Source organism: Labeo rohita, chromosome 4 (genome assembly GCF_022985175.1).
Source record: "Labeo rohita strain BAU-BD-2019 chromosome 4, IGBB_LRoh.1.0, whole genome shotgun sequence".
In the NCBI taxonomy this organism is placed as follows: Eukaryota; Metazoa; Chordata; class Actinopteri; order Cypriniformes; family Cyprinidae; genus Labeo; species Labeo rohita.
The window spans coordinates 25,792,798-25,817,019 of record NC_066872.1 but is presented as its reverse complement, the minus strand read 5'-3'; the positions used below and the strand labels follow the sequence as shown (position 1 = coordinate 25,817,019).

General features: G+C 34.4%; 1 protein-coding gene across 1 annotated transcript in view; it reads right to left on the bottom strand.

The window, feature by feature from the left end:
* celf2 (cugbp, Elav-like family member 2) overlaps nucleotides 1–24,222 on the bottom strand; it is a 182,173-nt gene that overhangs the window by 114,569 nt on the left and 43,382 nt on the right. The gene's annotated exons all lie outside the window — the stretch shown is intronic.

The window sequence follows — 24,222 nt, the reverse complement described above, 5'->3', positions numbered from 1 at the left end:
CCCTTAGGACAGCTCGTATCTCGAATCTGTACAAGAATAACAACTAAAGAAGCACCTTATAGGAGTAGGCAAGACTCTACCCTGGTCTGGTCTCTTTCAAGAGCGTCCATCTTTGTCCTAACATTATTTGTCAACATAGAGACTTCTTTGGATAATTTATCAATGCTGAAGAACTGAAAGAGAAGTGAAGCAACTGAGTGGACGTACTGGGTGGTCCACTTAAAGAATAACTTTGCTTGTATTGTTTGTATTGCTACAATGTTTGTAGTATACGTAAATGTTATCTGCACCCAGACATCCCCTATAGAGTTGTTTGCAAAAGTCACCCAGATGACGCAAATTAGGCGTGGGTAACAAGAAGTTGTCCTTTAAAAACTTTACCACGGCAATGAAATTAGGGTACAATTTTGAAAAGGTTATAGAGTAAACTGGACTTGTCTTCTCTTGGTCTGAGTGGTTTATTCCATTTAATGCGCCAAGTTTTTAAACAGTTCAATGACTCCGGGTTAGGTTTTCGCATCAGAGCGGTTCTCTTTCTGAGACAACACCAGAGGCTTTCTGAGGACCATTGTTTTGATAAATTAGTCCTGCGGTGGGAAAGCAGAAAATCACCAGGGACGTGGATTAGTTTAAACGAGGTTTCTGAGTGCGAGTGTTGTATGTGCAATTCTAAGAAGCCCATTTTTCCTCCCAATGGGCACATTTTGTTAAAGAGTCACACTCATCTGAAAATAACCTCTTGTCATTGCTCTTTCTTTTCACCATCTGTTCCTACCCCTCCATCTCTCTCTCAGTCTCTCTATTCTAGAAAAACATATTTACCTCTCCTCTCTCTTTAAATGTCTCCTCCTTTCACAAGTTTCTCACTCCCTCTCTCTTTTCCAAATGTCTTCCAGATCTGCCTGTTTAAAAATGCATTGTGTTTATTACGGCTCATGAAAGTTTCATCGCGAGAAAAACACATCAGAGGATCAAGGGCACCGATTCATTAAAGGACAAAAATTTTGTGTTGCACCTTGCAACACTTGGCTACGATTATTCATAACACTTGCAATAATTGCCAAATTAATTTGTTTACCAAACACCTGCGATCCTGAGGTGCCCCATTAATGTCCTATAACTGTACCTACTGAAATAGATGCCGATTACTTTAAAAAAGATTTTTCTTCGCCGTTGATCTGGAATCTGCATTAAACTGACTGTAGTGATTCCGACTGCAGATGTCATGCAAATAAAATTGGTTAGGAGCGTAAAATAACCAGTTCCAAATGTCTCTCTGCTCCATCTGCCACCCCCTTTTCTTTCTCTCTGTCTGTCTTTCTCTATCGTTAGCCCCTCTGCCAGTCTCACATGAGCTAGTCAGTGTAAATGTAATGCTTGTCCAGCAGCGAGTGTTTCTGAGTGGCAGGCATATAGTCAGATGTGGGCAGGGAACTTAACGGCTAGACGAAACGCCAAATGTATTAGCAATCAATTCGCGAAAGCCCTGTACCAGGGGGTATTTTTTTGGCAATTGTTTTGCAACTGAAAAATCTACGTGTCTGTCTGTATGAGGGTTGAAGTCAAGCTGTTACAGACAGCCAAAAAGAAAATATATGCCAGGGGTGATAACTGATTTCTTATGATCTCTGGCAATGGCATTTGATTGGATGAGTCTGAGGCAGCTGCCTGATCACACTTAAGTGGTTGAGTCCATAGGGCCCATTTCGAGTGATTAGTGCAATATAAGAGAAGAGAAGAGAAGAGAAGAGAAGAGAAGAGAAGAGAAGAGAAGAGAAGAGAAAGAAGAGAAAAGAAAAGAAAAGAAAAAGTATCTAGATGAGACGAAACAGGATGAGACAAGATAAAACAAAATGACAAGAGATGTGACTAGACGGGGAAAGACAAGACGAGGGCAGACAATAACAGAGATGATGAAATAAGGAAAACAAAAATAAAATAAAAAAAAAATGTAAGAAGCTAAGAAACCGTATGAAATTAGACAAGATGAAAAGTGGGGAAGTGATTAAATAAGTCAAGAAAAAAAGAGGTGAGGCATGATGAAAGAAACCGGGCAAAAGGGAAAAGATGAGGTGAGGCAAGTGAAGGAAATAATAAAGAAGACATGACAAGAGATGAGACAAGATGAGATAAAATGAGAAGAGACAAAACAAAATGGTAAGAAAAGAAGTAAAAAGATGTGAACAGAAAAGATAGAAAGTAGCACCAGTTTCAGTTACCCGGATGAGTGGTCTAATATATAAAATTGTCATGGATGATGGTGAATATTAGGATATATCTGACTGAAAGTCACGACTGACCAATCAGGATCAAGTATTTGAAAGAGCAATAATAGAATAGGGCTGTTTTTACCAAAAAAATTATATTGATTACCATGTCGGCATTCACAGCAACAGATGATAACATTCTATTTAGTGTACGCTACAGTTTTGTTTTCTGCTGTTTTGTTATCTGCCGTATACTATTAGTGCTCTGTCCAAAATATGCTGTATACTGTCCAATCTTGCAAGCTGCAAAGTTATATAAGGGTATATATAAGTTGAGAGAATGAAAAAGGAATGAGTTTAAATTAGATGAGACAAGAAGAAAAATAGATCTGAGAAGAGAGAAGACGAAATGAGACAAAATGAGAAAATTGATAGATAGAAATTAGATTAGAACGAGGAGAGATTAGATTTTGGCAAAAGACAAGAAAAGAACAGATGCATGAGATGAGAACAGAATAGAAAAGGATTAAGACAAGATGAGATCAAAAGAAAAGAGACGATATGAGACAAAATGATATAATAAGGAAGTAAAAAAGATGGGATGGGAGACAAAATAAGTTGAGTTGAGACAAGACGAAGAAAACCAATAGGACAAAGATGAGACAATATGAGACAAAATCAAAAAAAGAATAGATAAGATGAAAAACGAAGTGATAAGAATATAGAAAAAAGGATGAGATAAGATGAGATGAGATCAAATAAGAAGAAAACACAAGACAAGACAAATGAAATGATAAGAGGAATAAAAGGATAAGTAAACAGTAAGAGAAGAACAGAGGAGTGACAAGCTCAGAGAAGACAAAAAGAATAGCGAAGTGACAAGGCAAGACAAAAAAAACTATGCAGAAAAAAAGTGTGGTGAGAGAGATGAGATCTTTGCATGTATAGACAATGCCCTGGGACAAAGTGTGTCGACACACACACACTCACACACACAAAGCCAAAGCAGGCCGATTATAAAATCATGTACAGTCCATCGCACAAACATAACGTTCTCTGTCAAGTAGTTGTATTGCATTTACAGTTTAATGAAATGACCTAGTTAGAGTATCTTCCTGCCTTCTCCTTCCTCTGCACTTTCCTGCATTATTCCCACTCTCTCAATCCTCTATTCCATTTTATCCGCATAACACGTTATTGTTATTTTCCTCTTATGTTTAATACCCACTCTCACTCTGTTCTGCCTAATTGTCTTGTCTATAATGGCGATTAAAAGGTCAATGTCCAATCACTCCTACCCATGACAAACTGTCTTGAATAGCTGTCTGTATTGCGACTAGTTACTAAGCTGGACTTTTGGGTATTTCTTCTGAAAATAGTCCTGGAATGTCCAGGTAAAAACTAGGTTTATTGTCCCCTCAGGAGCTTCCAAATACAGTCTTAGCAGACACACAGGGCACATACTCAAATTCAGAAACAGTTTTAACACAACACAACCGAACACAAGGGGTTTGAGATGTGTTTTTAACAACTAGGCTTGTTGCCAGTTATTGATAAGTACGATATTAAAAAGACATAAGACATTTTTACAATGGCACAGTGACACAAGATCAATTTTAACATAGTCGTAGCCTCATTCAGACTCTGTTTCCTAAATGCAGCAATATTTGAAGTCATTCATCTATCATTGCATGATAATAATAGTGTAATAAGCAGTAAAAACAAGTAAAACCGACTGTGATTTGTCGCTTTACATCTTTTAAGCTGGCCAGAATAAGCTATAATTTGTACTGTACAATGCTGAGCTGAAAGTTATGTAAGTGGTAACATACTTTCAGCAGGTCATTATTGAGAAATAAACACATATCAGGTGATCAGGTCCCTAACATGGAGTAATTTTACCTGAAAATGATCTTAAAGCTTCTGCTAAGACAAAAATAGTCAAGAGACAAGAAAGTAGCACCAGTTTCAGTTACCCGGAAGAGTGGTCTAACATACAAAGTTGTCATGGATGTTAAGAAATATTAAGAAATATCTGACTGAAAGCCCCGCCTGACCAATCAGGATCAAGTATTTGAAAGACCAACAGTAGTATAGGGCTGTTCATACCAAAAATGATATCTATAACCATATCAGCATTGACACCAACAGACAATAATGTTCTATTTATTATAAATGAACGTTGCAGTTATGTTTTCCGGCATATTGTTATCTGCCTTATACTATTATTGCTCTGGCCAAAATATTCTGTAATAGGTAGTGTCCAATGGCAAGCTGGTCATTATTGAAAAATAAACACATGTGGGGTGACCAGGACCCAAAAATTGAGTATTTTTTTACCCAAAGTTGACCTTAAAGCTTCTGCTAAGACAAAATAGTTGCGAGACAAGAAAGAAAGACCAGTTACAGTTACCCGAATGAGTGGTCCAATATACAAAGCTGTCATGGGTGATGGTGAATATTAAGAAAACCATGACTGACCAATCAGGATCAAGTATTTAAAAAGTGTTAGAGTAGTATAGGGCTGTTCTCACCAAAACTGATATATATATTATCATATCAGCATTCACACCAACAGATGATAACATTCTATTTATTAAAAGTGAACGCTGCAGTTATGTTATCTGCCCTGTACTATTATTGCTCTGGCCAAAATATGCTGTAATCGGTACTGTCCAAAGGCAAGCTGCAAAGTTATGTAAGGGTTAACATACTTTCAGCTGGTCATTATTGAAAAATAAACACATCTAAACACCTGAAAATGATCTTAACAACAGTCGAGAGACAAGAAAGTAGCACCAGTTTCAGTTACCCGGATAAGTGGTCTATTATACAAAGTTGTCATGGGTGATGGTGAATATTAGAAAATATCTGACTGAAAGTCATGACTGACCAATCAGAATCAAGATTTGAAAGACCAATGACAGTAGGGCAAAAAAAAAAAAAGGGTTGCTCATACCAAGAATGATATCTCTAACCATGGTATCATCATAACAGGGCTCTGGATTTTTGTATTCTCATAGATCTGGAATGATTATTAAACCTTTATAGTTACAATTATCATCCTTGACATAAACAGCCCTGAAACTAATGACCTTCCCTTTGAGAACAGCTGAAAGATGCAGTTTTGGCATATTGTGCATGACAGGCACTGGACCTGCAATGCCATTTGTGGCACCAGTAACAATGAGACTTTGCAAGTGTGCGTGCGTGTGCGTCTGTTTCCTTAAGCAGGTCAGGCTGACGCAATTCACAGAGGTTCTGCCTTTATTATTAAATGTTATCGAGCCTTAAAAAGATGGAATATCAAAGGAATATCCCAGCGGGTGCAGAGAGGGACAACGAGAGTGAAATGTAAGGTGTTTTGTCGGAATATGAGAGTTCTTGAGCTAACATTAATAAAATAAGGATTACCTGACGTCAGCTCTGTGCCATTTCACCTATTCAAAACAGCATTTGGCTCTCTTTGACCAGCACTCTCAAGATTATTTTACCTCCTTTTTGTCTTTCTCTCAGGCCAAAAAACCTCTCAGAATGCAGCCCACGTGGGACCCTCAGAAAAAAGGAAGACCCTCAATTCATTCCCCCTCTCTCGCTCGTTCTGCAGGAGGAATGCACCAAAACACAGATGAATAATTTAGATTTTTTTTTTCCCAAAGAAAAGGTTTGACGCAGCAGTTTGGAAGAAAGAGCTGCTATAAAACATGCATGAGATACACGAGTCCACAATCAGATTGCTGATATGAAGAATTAATCTTATCTTTAAAACACACGACAGGACCACATGAAAGCAAGGCGGTGAATTGTTCTTAAATTTGTGGCGTTCGGATAACCCTATTACGGGGATGAGCTGAGATAGATCTCCTTTTGTTCCTGTGACAATGTTATTATGGCCAATCAAATACAAACAGTGCCCCTTTTTAATTTTAAGACAACCAATCACCAGAGATTAAAGACACAAAGGCCCAATCCATGAATGGCAGTTAGAGTGAAGCGCTCGATGAGCGTTAATGTCAGCGTGACTATTCATGATGCTGTTGCCGGCAGATCAAAGGTTTGGCAGGAACTGTGTGTGTATGTGTGTGTGTAAGGAGAAGAAAGAAGCTCATAAGAAAGTGAAAAGCTTGTTAATCTTTGAAAGTTGGTGCGTGTCTTATAGACATATAGTAGAGGCTACAGAAAAAAAGAGATCCTTTGACTGGATCTAAACAACTCCTGAAAAACTGAACTTAAGAATGAAGCATGTGTAGGCAAAACAAGTTAAATTAAATTACTTTTATAAGCATTAATTAATCAAAATGATTAATTAAATGACAAATTAATATTACTATATAGGTTTAACGTAAACAATTGTGAGAAAAAATGAACGTATTTATTCAACCTGAGCGCCATTTCATAAGAAATTTTCTTACCATTGGATGTTTAATATAGCAATTCAAGCTGTTCACACAGAAATTCTTGCTTTCAAAAATGAGACAGAACAACTGAATATTAGAAAAAGAACTTCAGGTTGCTTGGAAGCGAACTCTGGAATTGTTATGTGGATTCTTTTATTCAACTTCTTTAAACTCATGTTTAAAAGCAAAGTGCTCATGGCGTAAGGCGCTGAAAAACAACGAGGTGTAACGCAACTTTTTCAAACATTTCCAGCTAAGAAAGAACAATCTCACTTTGCATTTCAAAATGTGTCAGAAGACGTTCACATCACGTGTAAACATGCTATAGTGAGCATTAGCATAACCGGTTTTCATTATCAGGTTAACTACACTATTAAAAAAAAGTTACACTTTTTCATGATAGTCTGCTAACTATAAGTAACTTTGCAACTACATGTCAACTAATTCTCATGAATTTGCAACAACACTGTAAAAAACAAAAAAACACCATTTGTTGAGTCATCTTAAAATAATTTGTTACCCTGCTGACTTAAAATTTTAAGTTCAGTCAACTCAAATAAGTTTAGTCAACTTGAAATGTTAAGCTGTACTAAATAACAACTTAGATATTTGTGTTTGTTAAACTTAAAAGCTTCCTTAAAATTTTAAGTTGAATCAACTCAAATATCTAAGTTGTCACTTAGCATAACTTAACATTTCAAGTAAAATAAACTTTTTCGGAGTCGACTGAACTTAAAATTTGAAGGCAGCCAGGTAACAAATTATTTTAAGTTGACTCAACAAATTGTTTTTTACAGTGTACATGTCTACTAACTCTCAGAGCAGACTGTTAGGTTAGGTTTAGGGTTAGTAGAATAAGTTGGCATATACTTGCAAAGTTTAGAACTGTGTTAGAAGATATTAACACTAGAACCGCCAGAGGTCGCTGTATACCTAAAACCGCCATGCGGGTAAATTTTACCCACGCGCAAACAAGCGTTTTGATATGGCTTAAGAAGAGTTTATTTCACTGTATTATGCCACTGCCTTGATAAAGAAGTGTCTAGTGTCATAAAAAAATGATTGTCTAGTCATCAACTTATATTTTTGCCCTGTTGTTTTATGTTTATAGATTTTTATGCAGGCTACAGTCCGTTTTCATAACAGCCAATTTAACATAAACAAGACTGCGCTGACAAAGGGAATTAAAAGGAAGTAACTACATAATTGTGTGGTGTAATATTAGAATTCATTGTCATTATTCAATAAATTAAGACAATTCATGTTATTTAAATTACAAAAATAGCCCATAGACAACAATGTGTAATAATAACTTGCGCACACTGCATATGATGATGCGATGACAAATTCAAGAGCACAGCTTCACCTAATGAATAATTAATTTGTTTACTTATATAATTTATAATTTGAATAAGAGAACAACACAAATAAATTTAGGGTAATCAAAAAAAAAAAAAAAAAAAGGTTGTATTCATTACATAGATCGGATTTCTTTTTTATCAGGAAACGGCCAGACTAGAATAAATAGCAACACAGTAGCGAACAATAAACAATAAAAAATTGCAAAACAAAAATTAAATAAATAATCCAAAGTTTTAACAATATGTGTAACGTTAGGCTAAAACATCTAAATATGAGATTGCAGTTAGATGAGCCGTGAGATGCTGAGCCGACCCGGGACGCATAACAGACTCTCCAATAATCATGGTATTTAGTGTTTCTAATACCTCTTCGGCATCAATAAACTGCCTTCTTTTACTCATATTGACTTTGTTTATGAAACTGATAACCACTAATTCAGTGAGTAAAAGACGCTGCCTAGCAATGTACAATGTAAATACATAACCGGCAAGATTACGACAGTGCGAAAACACACGCATTATATAGTGGGTAAATTTGACCCGCGCTGGTATTATCTAAACACTTTTTAACACCAGGGGATTTTAAATTACACAATTTTAGTAAAAGTCAATGACTGGGAGACTTGAGTGTTTTATTGAAAATCTGTTATGTACATTTAAATAACATTAACGGGTAAAATTGACCCCGTGGCGGTTCTAGTGTTAAGCAGAGAGTCTACTAATACTCTAATGGCTAGTTGACATGCAGTTGCAGAATTTCTTACTGTTAGTAGAATGTCTAAAGTGGACTATCAAAATAAAGTGTTACCAAAGAAAGTAGTTTCAACTTAAAAAAGTAATTGTTTGTGCTTCCTTAACATTTTAAGTTTACTCAACTTAAACATCCACGTTTTCACATAGTACAACTTAACATTTCATGTTGACTAAACTTAAAATTTTAAGGCGGCACAAACAAACTTTTTTTAAGTTGAAACAACTTTTTTTTTTTATAGTGTATTATGTCACAACAGTTTGATAAGAATCTTGCTAAGCTAGCTAGTTAATTGTATTTAAGCTGTCATTTACCCCCCCTTTTTTTTCCTGTGAGAATGGACACGGCCATTTGTACATTTTATGGGTCTGGCTTCCGATCTTATCTGCGTCCAGCAAATTTTAACTATAAAAACAGCTTGTTTTACTGCTTGATATTGCAAATTTGTGTCTTACCATATTATTTTAATGTATTATCTTAATTATGAGCACACTGGTTTGTAGTGCAAACAGTTTTACAGTTTACTGCACTTGTTCTTTTCGTTATTTACATATAATGGATATTGAACCGGAAGTCTCACCCATAGGCTTACTTCCAGTGTTGAAGAAAAAGTTGGACAGCTAATAGTTGGTACCTGAATTGGGAGGTGCATTTTTAAAATTTGAACTTCTTTTAACGTATGTTTAAAAGCAAAGTGCTCATGGCGTAAGGCGCTGAAAAACAAGGCGTAACGCAAAAGATAAATATGCTTGTCTTTTCTTTGCAGATATTGATATATGCTTGTGATTTATTCAATTTAAAACATCAACTAAACATCAATAATTTAATTTTAAAAATCTGAATCCGTAATTAAACACAGGCCAAAACCTGGTACTGGTAGTGTGTGGTTTAACCCATAATGGGTGTCCATCTAACCACAGAGCTTGTACACACAAACAGTTTAAGCCATAGCAGTGAGGATTTTGTTCTCCTTGTCCTCCCATTCACACATGCACACGTGCTTGAACTTCCAAGCGGCACGTAGAATAAGACAGCCAGTCGGGCATGTTCTATTTTGAGCTATTAGCAGACAGAAATTAATTTGTCACCTTCCATTAGAGGCCTGATTCTGGAGTTCTGTCTCCTCAATTATTTCCCCAACACACACATACGCACAGCAAAAGCCATTTGTCCCTACTATTTATATGGAAAATGTTTTGCTTGGATAGGTGTTTTTTTTTCTATGCTGTCATTGTATTCAGGTCCATATTTGCTCTTGACTGAACTCTGTGTCTGTGTGTTTGTGTAAGTGTGTATGTATGCGTTTCCAAAGCGAAATAAGGACTATTGTGCTTTTGGATGCAAAAATGTCTGTGTAGACACTTCAAAGCCAGCACACTCTCTCTAAGAATGACAGAAAAACAGAAAAGGTAGAGAATCTGTTCATTAGGATGCTAATGAGAGACAGAAAATACAGTGTTTTCTTCTTCTTTCTGGGTATTTTTGGCTATTGAGAAGCATCAAAATAATCTAAATATTTCCTTCTCTGTAAAAAGCTGTCAACAGTGGATTTTTTTGCCATGAAATATCATCTTCAATGTCATAGCACTGAATTATCATAAAACTATGACAATAAATGTTAAACAGGCTAAATTCTTCCCTTTTGTACCATTTTATTCTCTGAAGTCCATCTTTAATGCTAGTAACCAACATAATGACCATTTCCACTTTCTCTATACAGAAATATGTAAATACAAACATTTCAAGCCTCACGTCATTGCATTTCAAAATGCGTCAGAGGAAAGTTCATATCACGCAATGTATCAGTTTGAAGAGAATCTTGCTAAGCTAGTTAGTTAGTGTTATTAGGGCCCGAAGCCTAAAAAGGGCGAAGGCCCTATTGTTTTTCTTAGGATTATTCTAATTCTTATTCTTATTCTTATTTTTTGTCAAGGTTCTGGGGGCCCTTAACATGCTCAAAAACTCTTGGCACACACCTTGGAATCTGTGGCCATTAGGGCCGGGCAGAGACTGGTACACGGGCGTGGCAAGGGGACTCTACAGCGCCCCCTGAAATTTGGAGGGCCATATATCACACATACTTGCACTTACACATATGAAACTCGGTACACATATAGAACTCATCAAGCTGAACAACTTTCCCACTCTATGTCACTAGCTAATCCCAACAGGAAGTTGGTTATTCTGGGTTTTGTCAAAAACACATGCTCTGGAATTTGATATACTAGTTTAAACCGTTGTTTATAGCTAAAGGAACTGCCTGCACTCGAAAAGATGCTGGGCTATTTGTTTTTTTTCAAACCGTTGGATCATTTTATTGGGTTATTTTTAATATGTTTACCCAGGTGCTGGGCTATTTTTTTAATCCAAACACTGAGTTCAACTTTTTGGGTCATTTTATTTGGTTATTTTTGATATTTTTTTACCTAGTAGCTGGGTAGTTTTTCTGTAACTAGGTTGCTGGGTCATTTTTAACACTGGGTTATTTTTTTCTACCCAACCGCTGGGTTGAGCCTGTCTCTGACGAAATAATTCAGCTGCTGATTTACAGTCAATAAGACCGCAGGCTTTTTGAGTGCTCTACAGAAGAGAGTGGTTCTCAGAGCTGACAATTTGCACTTCTTCAGCGAAATAAAGGCTTGTATACATTTTATTTCATTTATAAAGTCTTTACTGTGCTGTAAATTGTATTATTTTATGCAAGACAACATAAGGATGAAATATCAGGTTGTTTCGCAGGATGGAAACTCCTTTTGCCTTGCATAAAATAAATGGATTTTATTCATTATTGTACTGAGTTTAATCTTAAAATAAGCTATCTAATGTCAGTACTGTTTGTTTACGGGCAGTTTTTGAAGTCAGTCATGGCATCTTTCAGCTATGAGTGAAACGTGAGGCCGTGGTCTGAATTTCGCAGTTAACCCGGTGAACAGCAGCCCTTCACCGACTCAGATTTCGGCGACACATCGGCATGAGAATTAAAACGGTTGAATACACTAAAATTTAAATTCTACTTTTAAATGTTACATTTTTTAAAATGCTTGTTAAATGAGTTGAAATGTATGTTATATTGTAAACTATGCTGTATTCACCCAAATAAATTCAGTTTGTCTTATATTTGTCTTATATTTTGTCCATGTGTTGTCCAAAATAAATGTTCATTTTTTTGATTATTGCTGTTGTCTCTAGTAATTCTGTGTGTGTTTTTATAAGTTCCAGTCCATTTTAAACCAGCAATATAATAATTTTTAAACAATAGTTGATTTAAATAAAACAACCCAGAATATTTGGTAAAAACATTTAACCTAAAATAACCCAACATGTGTTCTGTCCAATATTTACCCAGCGCTGGGTTGCCAAATAACCCAAGTTGGGTTGTTTTTAACCCTGCAGTTTTTAGAGTCTAGCTGTTAGCATTCCCATTCATCGTTTTGCTCATAAGCACTCGATATTTTAAAGTTATCGTAGTACCTTTAGGTAGCTTTCACAAGGCTACTTTGCTGAATACTAAATATATATATGTAAATATATGGGCCATATGTCAAAAAGCTATTATGACATAATCATGAATTTTTAACTCATTTGAAAAGTGTGATTGTGTCAAAATCTCTGAAAAATGATATTAGGCTGTTTTACAACATTTAGTCCAGTGAATGGAGATGAATGTGAAGCCATATTTTATTACCTTGGTTGTTTTACTATTACAACAGTTTGGAAATGAAATGTCTGGTGAGCCTACAGTAGATTTTGCTACTTAGTTTCTTTCAATGAGTAAAATGAGGTGACAATTTACATCGTGGGCGTACGTGCTTTGCCTGAGTGTCCGGTGTTAAAGGTCAGAAAGTGATTTCAATTTGCCAACAAGTTTTTTTGACAACCGTCAAATTCATCTCCACAAACGCATGCACACATGCATGACAATGATGGCGGAGGCCAGAGGCTCAACCCTAAGGGAGATTGCACATTTCTTTCACCAGTACCTCACAAACGAATGAGCGATTCTCTCTCTTCAGCTTGAAGGAAGCATTCCTCTGGGTATGAGGCTGTCAACCTGACACTCATGTCTGGACTAGTTCATCTGCTCTGTGTCTATATGTGTGTGTCGTGTGTCTGGGATGCACTAAAATAGCTCAAATCCTACTATACCCTGCTCTATTTTTGGGATCAACCACTTGGAATACATTTAAAACCTTGTGTGTGTATTTCAATATGCAACCATTCTAGGGACTATGTACCTATATGCTGTGTAAGTGTGTGTGTCTGTGTGTGTGAGAGAGAGGTTAATGGCTTAGTCGGTGACTGGTCAAACCCAATAGGGGTGTTTGACGATTGATGGACCTGTCTGGACAGCGTGTATGTGTGTGTGTAATTTCGAGGTAGCTGAGCTAGAGAGACCTCTTCCTCCATTGTCTTTCTTAACTGATGATGTTTTTGCACACACACACACACACACACACACACACACACACTCATTGTGACACTACATCCTCTTGACTTCCAGTTACATCTTATGTAACATGGGCACACACACTCTTACACAAACTCTGCTCCCCCATATATACACACCACCTAACTGCTGCAATTACTAAAATGAGTCGCAAATGCCACAGGTCATGACACTGCAACAGGAAGCTTCAATTAAAACTTATATTTTAATATTGGTTTAATATCAAACTTGAAATGTAGTTATGGGAATGAAAATTCATAACTCACCAGCATGTCATTCCAAATTAAATTATTTCCTCACACGGTTCTCGAGTCTCATTTTGAGCTTGCAGTCCAAACATGATGCGTCATGACTTTGAATGTCATTGGTGACGTGTCTAGTGACGACTGTAAATTATGTTATTATCGTAAAAATGAAAACATTTTAAAGTAAAAACAAATGGGGAAAGCTACAAATATTTATATCATTTTTAAGGCTATCACAAAAAAACAAAAACAAACAAACAAACAAAAAAAAACCCAGTACAAAATAAAACAAATTTCAAAATATGAATGCACAAAACCAAACCAAAACAAACAAACAAACATTTACTTTTAAAATGTTCATGCTTAATTTAATGTTACTTGTTTCTTTATAATTGTGAACTTTACTAGCAATAACTACTATTATTACTACAATTTCATTTAGTGTCATTTTAAATTTTAAAATATTATATATTATAAAACCTAAAACCTGTGCCATAAAAGTAATAAAAATGGAACATGACGGGTTTTTGGCCTGAACCATCAAAGCAAAAAAAAAAAAAAAAAAAACACAAAACAAAACAACACAAAACAAAAAACAAAACAAATTTAAACTTAAAATGTTCATGTTTAATTTAATGTTTCTTGTTTCTTCCAAAAACAAACAAATGACAAAACACAAAACAAAACAAAACAAAACAAAACAAATTTACAACTAAAATGTTTAACATATTACTTGTTTTCATAATTGTGAATTTTATTAGCAATTACTACTACTATTACTACAATGTTTTAGTGTTTAAATTTTAATATATTATATAAAACCTAAAACCTGGGCTACAGAAAAAATAAAAATGGAACATGACAGTGGGTAAATACAGACAAAATTTGACTACAAAAAACTACAAAGATGACAAAATATCAAAACAAAATAGAAAATCAAAGTAATGCAAAACAAATCAAATAAACAAAACAAAACAAAACAAACACTTAAAATGTTCAGGTTTATTCTGACATGTTATTTGTTTCTTCCAAAAACCTAACCCAACAAAACAAAACAAATTTAGACTTAAAAGTTTAATTTAATGTGTTACTTGTTTCTTCCAAAAACCAAACCAAATTTAAAAGTTAAAACCTGCACCACAGAAGAAATAAAAATGGAACATGACAGTGAGTAAATACTGACCAAATTTTCATTTTTGACTACAAAAATCTAAACAAAATAGAAAAACAAAGTAATGCAAAACAAAACAAACAATCAAAAACTAAAATAAACAAAACACATTTACACTTAAAATGTTTGTTTAATTTGACGTTACTTGTTTCTTCCAAAACACTAACCCAACAAAACAAAACGAAACCAAACAAAACCCAACAAAAAACAAAAAAAAAACAAACAAACAACAAATTTACACTTAAAAGTTTGTTTAATTTAATGTGTTACTTATTTCTTCCAAAAACCAAACCAAAACAAAACACAAAACAAAACTTTACACTTAAAATGCTTGTATAATTTAACGATGTCATAACTGTGAATTTTACTAGCAATCATTACTAATATTACTATTATTACTACAGTATTTTTGTGTTGTTTTAAATTTTTATAAATTATGTAATATAAAACTTAAAACCTGTGCCACATAATAAATAAAAATGGAACATGACAGTGAGTAAATACTGACCAAATTTTCATTTTTGCCTGAAAAACTGAAAAACACGACTACAAAAATCTAAACAAAATAGAAAAACAAAGTAATGCAAAACAAAACAAACAAACTAAACAAATTTACACATAATGCTCATGTTTAATTTATCATGTTACTTGTTTCTTCCAAAGACCAAACCAAACCAAAAACAAACAAACTAACAAAAAAGTACACATAAAATGCTTAAGTTTAATTTAACATGTAACTTCATAATTGTAAGTTTTACAGGTAATTATTACTATTGTTGTTTTAAATTTTTATATATTATATAATATAATACTTAAAAGCTGTGCCATGGAAGAAATAAAAATGGAACATGACGGTGAGTAAATACTGACTGAATTTTCATTTTTGCCTGAACCATCCCTTCAAATGTGAAATGATTGTAATATACGGTGCACATGCTTTGTGTTTGTCGTCTCTCATCTTCCTGTGAACCACCTAAGCCTTGCTTTCCTCCACAAATACACTCAAATCAAGTAAAATAGCAGTCTCTTTTCTTCTTTATGTCTGCGTGTATGTGACAGGCCACTCTGTGCTGTCTGACTTATTTAGCTATTAAGGTCTGAGTCACCGTACGCATACACTCGCACAAGTCACATCTCCAGTATCCTCCTCCCAGATCTCATAAATATTAATCCCCTGTGTGCTCATTAGCATGGCCACGCTGAGCTGCACTGCCATCTAGTGAGACACTTCCTCTCATGAATATTCAGAGCGAGGGGGGGCCCAGCGGTCGTTAGTGGAGAAAAATCGGAGACAATAACCCAATCAGGGATGAGGGACGGGACTTTGTGTGCGAATGTGTAATTAAGCAGAGCATTCAGACTCTTTCATGGTTTTTCTGATTAGAAGCTTTGGTTTATTCGAGAAAAGTGTCTGAACTGGGGTAGATGAACAACAAATGCAAATATTTTAGTGAAACGCACAAAAATACACAATGAATGAATGCAAATATGAGGCTGTGAGGGTATTAGTGCTGTGACGTAGCGTTTGTTTAAAAGTATTACGCGTTTTAGATGCCGGTATTAACGGCTTAAAATAGAAGGATGTTCTCGTTGTAGGTAGGATGTGGTGTTGTTGGCTTTCCAGTATTACGCTTGTAAATTTACATTGTGTTTGGGGGCTTCTACGCAACGTTCCACCGGCTGTTGGGGGCCACTAGCGTTTTTGTGTGCGTACGTAATGTTAGACAGCTGTTTCTCGATCCAGAACATCTGTGAGGTATTAGGATTGTGAGTAACAGTAGGGCAGCACTCCAAGGTCTCACGCCTCATATCACTCAGCCTACACCAGGCCTCACCGTGGAGCTCGTCCAGGTGCCTCCCCCTAAAGACGGAGATGGGGTGCTGTGGTGCAGCTCGTTCAGAGGGCTGCCTAACGAACCTTTCACAAGGCCTCACCTCGGGTGGCTCATTCAGATGACTAAAAATGCTCTTTAGTGGAAACAAACACTAGCTGGCTATTGTGAAATGTGGAATTGTTATTGTGAAATAACAATGGTTACGAAAAAAAGAGAAAGTCGAGAAACAGTCTGGCTCAGTAATTCATGTAACTGCATTCATTTGTGTATATATTTGCAGCTATATACAGTATGGATCAGTATTTACAATTAAATATTATGATTTGCAACTGTGTATTCAGAGTTTTAACTTATTATCAAGGTTTCTAACTATTTATTCGGTTTCACAAAAAATATTAACAATTTACAATTATATACTTAGCTTTAAAATGACCACATCAGTTAAGGCAGGGGTGTCAAACTCCGGTCCTGGTGGGCAGCAGCCCTGCAGAATTTAGATGCAACCCTAATTAAACACACCTGATCCAACTAATCACAGAACAAAACTCTGCAGGGCTACGGCCCTTCAGGAACTGAGTTTGACACCCCTGAGTTAAGGCTTAAATATATATTCAATATATATTCAGATTTGCACAACATATTAAGAGTTTTTAATTATATACTTGGATTTAAAACTATATATTCAGATTTACACAATATAGTCGGAATTTAAAACGGACATGCTCAAAAATTGCAGCTACATACATTCATACAATATTTACACAAATTTACAAGTTTTTATCTATATACTTGGATTTAAAAACCATATAATCACAATTTAAAGACTATATATCTACATTTATCCAGTATATTGCAAATTAATTAATTTAGTATATATTTAGATTTGCACAGTATATTAAGAATTTCTTACTATATGCTTGGAAAGAAAAAAAAAAAAAAAAAATATATATATATATATATATATATATATATAATCACAATTTAAAACTGTATATTTATATTTAAACAATACATTTAGAATTTCTAACTACATTTTTAGAATTTACAACTATATAATCATGTTATATATAGTTTTTAAATTATGATTATATAGTTTGCATATGTATATATACACAATCTATATAATCACAATTTAAAAAATGTATACCTACATTTATCCTCTATATTGCAAATTAATGACAACAATTAAAATTTTTACTATATGATGTACACAGATGTTTATATATATATATATATATATATATATATATATATATATATATATATATATATATTTGCAAATGATATACTCACAATTTAAAATATATTTATATGCTTGGATTTAAAAACTACACAATCACAATATAAAACTATACATTCATATTTACACAATACAATTTGAATTTCTAATGACATATTCAGAATTTACAACTCTATAATCATGTTGTATATAATCAAAACTATGTCTACATTTATTCTGTAAATTAATGACATATTTACACCATATTTTATACATTTTGTACTATATGCTTGGATATAAAAACTATATAATCACAATTTCAAATTATATATTCATATTTACACAATACATTTAGAATTTCAAACTACATACTCAGAATTTACAACTATATAATCATGTTGTATAAATGCAAATTGTTGTATATATGTATATTCATATTTACACATATTCATATTTAGAATTTACAACGATATGATCATATATACATACATGCAAACTATATAATCATTTAAAATTTTATTTTTAGATTTTATGCATTTCTTACTATCTGCTTACATTTAAAAAACATATAATCAAAATTTTAAACTATATGCTCATATTTACACAATACATTTAGAATTTTTAACTACATACTCGGAATTTACAACTATGTAATCAAGTTTTACAAGCGTATGTTTTTGGAACGGCAGCTATCACTCACAACTTCTACCACTTACAATTTTAAAAAAGAACAAATATCACCTTTATTACACAGATTTATTACATGTTCTATAATTAATCAAAGTAATAATTAATCAAAGTAACATCTTAAATTTACAACTACACTCTTAATAATAAAGGTGCTTCACGATGCCATAGAAGAACCTTTTTTGTCTAAACGGTTTCATAAGGAACCTTTAACATCTGAAGAACCTTTGTGTTTCACAAAAGTTTCTTTGTGGCGAAAGGAGGTTCTTCAGATTATAAAAAGGTAAGAAAAAGATGGTTCTTTGAAGAACCTTTGACTGAATGGTTCTTTGTGCAACCAAAAATGGTTCTTCTATGACATCGCTGTGAAGAACCTTTTAAAGCAACTTTATTTTTAAGGGTGTACATCATAAAAAATATTAAATTAATAATATTTATTACACAATGTTAAGATTTCTAAAATATATTTTGATTTAAAAATGGTATAATCAAGATTTAAAACTTTCTTCTCAGTTTCGCACAATGCGTTTAGCATTTATAACTATATACATAAAATTCACAACTATATTTAATCAAATTAAAAAACAACACACTGATAATGTTTCAGCAACATATTGCAGATGTACAAACCAAAACCACAAATTGCGTGTGCCAAATGAAAACGAGTCTGTGAGTAGTAGACGTAAAATCCATTCAATAAGTACTGTGTTAATTCCTAAGGTTTCTGGTCCGCTGGAATTTTTTTTGGAAAATGTGTTTTCAGTGTTTTGTCAGCTGAACGATCAATGCCAAGGTAAACAACGGAATGACATATTGAACGAACGCTACGTCTATCTATTTTCATTAAATATGGCATCTAGCCTGACTAAGGCCTATAGTCTACTCAGTACAATTGACTTTCTGTGATCTGCTCCAACGTGAACCTTTTAAAAAGGTTCTTACACGAAAGGTCTAATAATCAATCTACAGAAAAACAGAGGACAAAGGAGAAAAACAGGCCTATTCACATTCACAGAACACATCAATCCACACAAGGGACGAACCTGAATACTTGTAATAAACGGTGAAGGTTTACATTTGTGATACCCAGGGACTTTTTCATAATGTTTCTTCTCTCGCTCTTTTCCCTCCCTCTCTCAGAGTTGGATTATAAATAGTGTTGATTGACAGGTCTGGTTGGATGGTAATTAGAACGGTTGCTGGGGTGAAGGGGGCGGGTCAGTCTCCGTGGTGATAATGAGGCCGGGTCCCACACGGCCGCCATGACGGTTCGGCAACCGCTCTCTTGCGCTGCCATCCCGGCTCCCATAATTATCGGTTGTTTTCTCTATGAGAACATAATCGCCACGGAGAGATGCAATTAGCTGACAACCGATTCCGCCCCCGCCCCCCCTTTCCTCCCGGCCCCCCCGCTGCTGTTAAGACCCCCGGTACCGGAAAAAAGGGAGCGAAAAAGAAAGAAATGGTTTTGATGCAGCTAGCTAAGAGGCAGTCAGTCATTCAGCATGAGGGAATCAGTGATTGCACACAGGAGCTAATTACACAGTCACACGTTCTTTTATGCCACCCTTTCTTTCACTTCCTTTTCTTTTTGTTATGCCATGGATGTTGAAAGAAGAAGATAAAAAGAGAGATTAGAGTATCTCTGCATCTAAGTTGACAACTGTATTTCGGATGGTAGCCCACAGGAAAGGAAAAGCACATAGGAGATCTCTTTAACCCTCTTGTTCTTCTGTTCAGAGACACAAAGGCCCCAGACATACTTAACTTTTCAGGTTGTAACTTTTTCGAATCTTATGAGATTTGATTATAAAGAGAATTCAATTCTTTATATTCTTTAGTCAACATTCAGATTTATTCAATAAATAACATGCTTCAAATATAGGCACATATAAAACACTTTTTTATTTTATCTATAATTAAATTTTATTTTATTTTATTTTATTTTATTTTATTTTATTTTATTTTATTTTTCTACAGTGGGTTTCAACAGTAACTAAATGTAATGGTAAATATATTAATATTTTATACTGTAATGATACATATTGTAATTGTAGATATTTACATATTATAATAACTTTATATCCTTTACTCAATATTCAGCTTTATTTAACAAATAACAGGCTTACTATAAAAAAATTACAATTGCTTGGGGTCTCAGAGACTCCAAATATAAATATTTGGCTATATTTTATTTTATTATTTTATTATTTGCAATATCTTCACATAATATTAAATAAGTTAATATTAATAATTAGCACAATCATGCTCATTATTTAATATAACAATTCATTTTATAATAACTTTAAATTCAACAAATAACATGCTTCAAATGCCTTCCATAAAAATTACACATTTTTGTCACAGTCTCAGATTTTATTTTATTTTATTTTATTTATTTATTTATTTTTTTTTTTATATCTTAATATAATATTAAATAAATTAATATTAATAATTAGCACGGCCATGTTCATTATTTAATTTAACAACACATTTTATAATAACTCAAAATTCAACAAATAACATGCTTCAAATGCCTTCCATAAAAAAAAATAAAATAAATAAAAAATAAAAATTATTTTGGGTCTCAGATTTTTTTTTTATTTTATTTTATTTTATTTATAATACAAATTCAAAATAATTCAAATTCAAAAGAAAATTAAGAGAATCTATACTTCAAAATACTATTGTTATTTTTTAGAAATATTAAATATTTTTTAGATATTAAATGGAGAACAAATGAAGACTTCTACCTCAAGTCTCCTGAGACTAGTATTGCACCGCGCCATGGGAATTTAAGTCATTGTCTTTCTTTTCAGCACAAATACGCCTCCTTTATATGTAAATTAGGCTTATTATAGATTGCACCTTGTTCTCAAAGTCTGCACAGTAAAATTTTCCTCAGGGATATATTTTTCCCCTTAGGCCTGAAACATACTTTACACACGTACATGAACACAATCGTTTTTAGTTTTCGACTGAATGTGTCAGAGTGTTATTCATAACCTGCATTCTCAGCATTACCACAAGGAGTGCTAGAGCTCTGATTAGCATATATATATATGCATCTACTGTAAGTTTGCCATTTCAGGTCAACTGCTGTCTGACATTCTGAGGCATTACTACATTAAGTATTACGCATTCTCCCAAGCCTTCGCATCTCCATTATCATAAAGCATTTTTATGACTGTGAATTTACACACAAACAAAAATATTTTCCCCTAATAATTTTTGCTAATATACCAATACCAAATCCCCTTTCCTCTCATTTCCTCAGCTCTGTATCTCTAGTTCATTTCCTCTCGCTCCTGAGGTGTTTTGTTATTCTTGTGAATTTCACTGTTCCTTTGCACTTCATCTGCATATAAAGTCACACTAAAATTGCTGCGAACACACACACAACTTTTGGTGCACAGATGAACGCTGAGGTAATTCTGGGTGTGGTGCACAAGAGAAAAGTTGGGGGATTCGATTAACAATATTTGGCAAATTAAACCCATATGCGCACTTGAGGAACACATGATGCCAATTACATCATTGTGTAGCTGGAAAACACAGATCTTGATGGTGAAATAGTCCATGTTCACAATTTTCTAGGAGTCAAGGGCCAATAACAGCATATTTAATTTTGACAATGATATGAGGGCTATACTTACAGTTAAAGAGATAGTCCACCCAAAAATGAAAATTTCTGTTATTATTAATCAACCTTAAGCTGTTTCAAAGCTTTATGAGCTTCTTTCAGATGTTAGACACAAAAGAACAACACGAGGGTGTGTAAAAGATGAGCGAATGCTCATTTCTGGGTGAAATATCCCTTTAACTTTTAGTCAGTTGTTGACTTTTGAGAAAAATGTCCTTTAAAATTTAGTATTTTGTCATGTCATATTCATTCATTTTACTGTAACGTCCACAGCATTTTCCCAGAGTGACATATTTTTTCCTTTTTTGCGAGTGCCCTTGAAAACTCGCAGGCTGTCTGTCAATCAGCCGTTAGCCGGCGGTAACCCACAGTGCATCGCTGTAACGACAGAGAGGGTGGCGAACTCCGGCAGTGGCTTTGAGTTTGTGTGTGCCGCCCTGAGGAAGAAAGCTCCTCTCCAGATGAGACGTGACAATTTATTCTTAACAGAATTCCCGATGAAAAATAGGTGTAGCTATTTCAGGATCAGCAGTTTATCAAAAAACTCTCAGCCGCTCTCTCTCACTCTTTCGATGTGTCGTCTCATAGCCGTGGGGCTGGGTTTAATGGCCCTCAGTCACAGATCTTTACCAGCTTCAACTCTGCACCCTTGACTCTATGAGAACACCTTTTTCTCTTTTATTTCTCTTCCCTGTCATCTCGCTCTCCTCTCATAATCAAAAATTCAGAAAAGGCTATGTTAAAATCAGCAAAATCTGAGCTTGCTCTTTCTTCTTTCCAAAAATCCCATCATCCCCTGCTGCTGCCGTCCTTATATTGGACGCTGACTTAGAGATGTCAGACATAACAGACATATCAGGCTTTGGACTGTACTTTATATCCCTATTATTACAAATAAAACCAAAAAAACATTGTTACTATAGTTAAACCATGGTAACCACAAATGAACATAGTTTAATCATCCCTGGTGAAAAAAACAGCATATGCTGGTAGGTATGTTTTGATGCTGGTTTAAGCTGGTCCTTTGCTGGTTTATGCTGGTCATGTTGCTGGTCAAGGACCAGCATAAACCAGCAAAGGACCAGCATAAACCAGCTAAAGACCAGCATAAACCAGCTAAAGACCAGCATAAACCAGCTAAGGACCAGCTTAAACTAGCATCAAAACATACCTACCAGCATATGCTGGTTTTTTCACCAGGGATGGTATTTGTAGTAAAACCATGGTTATATACAAATAAATACGACAAAAAACATGGTTACCACACTTTTACTACAATAAAACCATGGTTAATTTTCATAAGGGATGCTTGAACTTTGGAACTGCATAAATTGATTCAGAATGGTCTACATATGCAGTTCTATACAAAAAGAGTACCTCAGAAACTCAGGTCATTATTAATTACCACAGAGTTTGACGTTAGCATGTTGCTAAGCTAAAAACAATAAAACTTCATAGAACAACAAACAAAATGGGCTTTTTAGTAAGATTAACCTAATGTAACCTACTGTATTTTGGAATTGTACACAATATGAATAGATTTATCGTCAACGATTCTCTCAATCCATCCGCCATTTTGGATTAAACAGCTGCATCCTACCTAAAATGGATCCTCATAATGACTGAATTCAAGCAGTCTAGGTAGGCAGCAATAAAATACACAGAAGTCTTGACAAGAGATTTGATTTCAACAGAGTTATAAAAATTAACCATGGTTTTTACCTCAAATAAAACCAAAAAACCATGGTTACTATAGTAAAACTATGGTATCCACAAATTAATCATGGTTTTGCTACATTAACGATAGTTTAACCATGGCATTTGTAGTAAAACTGTGGTTATACAAATGGTAATTAATACAACAAAAACATGGTTACTACACTTTTACTACAATAAAACCATGGTTAATTTTCATAAGGGATGCCTTTGGAACTGCACAAATTATTGATTTAGAATGGTCTACATATGCAGTTCTATACAAAAAGAGCACCTCAGAAACTCAGGTCTTTATTAATTACCACAGAGCTTGACGTTAGCATGTTGCTAAGCTAAAAACAAAACCTTATTAAGCATAAATCTTCATAGAACAAACAAAATGGGCTTTTTTAGTAAGATTAACCTACTGTAAGCTACTATATTTTGGAATTGTACACAATATGAACAGATTTATCGTCAACGATTCTCTCAATTGATGCGCCATTTTGGATTCAACAGCAGTATCCTACCTAAAATGGATCCTCATAATGACCGAATACAAGC